This window comes from Etheostoma cragini, unplaced genomic scaffold, assembly GCF_013103735.1.
Source record: "Etheostoma cragini isolate CJK2018 unplaced genomic scaffold, CSU_Ecrag_1.0 ScbMSFa_4047, whole genome shotgun sequence".
Classification (NCBI taxonomy): Eukaryota; Metazoa; Chordata; class Actinopteri; order Perciformes; family Percidae; genus Etheostoma; species Etheostoma cragini.
The window spans coordinates 1-2,092 of NW_023268378.1; the positions used below are offsets into that span (position 1 = coordinate 1).

The following is a 2,092-nucleotide window of genomic DNA, read 5'->3' on the forward strand; positions in this document are numbered from 1 at the left end:
GGGGGGGGGGGACAGAGAGAGATAGACAGAGAGAGAGAGACAGAGAGAGAGACAGATGTAAATGTGTGTGATACCACAGACAGGTTTATCATCATCTGGTTTCTCTTAGTTACCCCGTCGTGGTTCGAGAGTCGGCACCGATCACAACTCCTCCATCATACTCCACCGCCATGATGGTGGTCTGGCAGACAGACAGGTGAGAGACAGACAGGTGGACAGACAGGTGAGAGAGACAGACAGACAGGTGGACAGACAGACAGACAGGTGAGAGAGACAGACAGGTGAAGAGACAGACAGACAGGTGGAGAGACAGACAGGTGGACAGACAGGTGGAGAGACAGGCAGGTGGAGAGACAGATAGACAGAGAGACAGACAGACAGGTGGAGAGACAGACAGACGAGAGAGAGACAGGTTGTTATCAGTCAGGAACATCATGGATCCATCATCACTCTAAAAGCTTAAAGACTAAACTAAAGCTGAAGAATCAGACTACAATCATGGTATTAGGGAAATTACTATAATCATGGTATTACTCAGCCCCCCCCCCCCCAAATATTTCCCCAGTAAGACTCTTGGCTGGGATGCAAAACTCGTCTCCAGCCGGTATAAGTAAGGTTAATTCTGTGAGCCTATTATCGGACACCGATGCTCCGGCTGTTATCACCACCAGTCCCGGTCTGTCCCTTCAACGAACCCGCCCCAGGACCAGCCCGTGCCCCGGGACAGAATCCAGCCGGGTCCGACCCGGTCTGGTCCGGTCCGGTTTATCCTTCTTAGTCCGAACTTTAACAGTTCCTCAGAGTTAGCTAGCGCTAGCCGCCGTTAGCTAGCCGCAGAAGTGCTGTCTCATTCAGCGTCTTTACCGGGTAAGAAAAGCCTCCACGGAGACAAAACCGGGTCCGGTTCGGTCCGGTCCGGTCCAAGAACACGTACTCACCCCGGTGCTGACTTCCTGACCCATCCAGTCCGGGACCAGGTCATTTTTAGAAGAAATCTGCTGTCCGAAGTACGGCATCATTGATGCTGCAGCCGCCATCTTGTTTCTGTTGTCGCTATATGACGGCGAGGCAGCTATTTACGGGCTGTGAAAAGTTACCAAAAAACACATAAATAACTCTGTTATTATATTAATAATTAACAGTAACTGTAACAAATAATATCTGAGATTTCAGTTTGTGTTTTGTTTTGTTGCTATGCGTCAGATTTACATTTATAAAACTCCCTGAAAAGAGTTAAGCTCAGGCAGGTTGGCGGACAGCCCTGCTGCGGGGTCCTGAGCTCGGCAGGAAGGAGGAAAAGAAGGTAAACAGCGCCGCAGCTCATTAAAATGTCTCATTTAACTCGTTTTACAGACTGAATTCTACGTGTTTAACACGCTTTATCCACTTTTAATGAGTTATTATTTGTTTAATTTATGAGTAATAAGAGTTTAAGTCCATATTCATGCCCGTAGTGTGCTGTATGAACCGAGCGCAGAACCAGACCCCGTTTAAATAATGTGTGATTTAATCTCGACATTGAACATTAAATAAGAAAAGAAGACACGTGATAATAAACTATTTAAGAAGGTTAAGGAACTCTTAAGGAACTAGTCTTGGATTCGGCCTGCGTGTAAAGCCCCGGATGTGATGAATAGTTATGTATTTATTGATTATTTATTGATTATGATTCCAGATGACGGTCCATAACCTGTACATCTTCGACCGGAACGGAAGCTGTCTGTTTTACAACGAGTGGAACCGGAAGAAGCAGGCGGGCATCTCAAAGGACGAGGTTATAATATAATATAATAAACTATAATATATATAATAATAATATAATATAAAAACCTCATGAATCCATCAAGACTGTTGGAATTTACAATGTCTGCCAGACACCTAACTAAAGACCTGTCTCCGTGTCTGTCTCCCTCCCTGTCTCCCTGTCTGTCCCCCTGCCTGTCCCCCTCCCTGTCTCCCTGTCTGTCCCCCTGCCTGTCTCCCTGTCTGTGTCCCTCCCTCCCTGTCTCTGTGTCTGTCCGTCCCCCTGCCTGTCTGTCCCCCTGCCTGTCTGTCTCCCTCCCTGTCTACCTGCCTGTCTACCTGCCTGTCT

General features: G+C 47.3%; 1 long non-coding RNA gene across 1 annotated transcript; it reads left to right on the forward strand.

The window, feature by feature from the left end:
- The first annotated feature begins 919 nt into the window (after positions 1 to 919).
- On the forward strand, positions 920 to 1,767 carry LOC117941025. The gene is made up of 2 exons (XR_004655849.1): positions 920 to 1,303; positions 1,676 to 1,767. It is a non-coding gene; the product is annotated as an uncharacterized LOC117941025 (long non-coding RNA).
- The last annotated feature ends 325 nt before the right edge of the window (positions 1,768 to 2,092 follow it).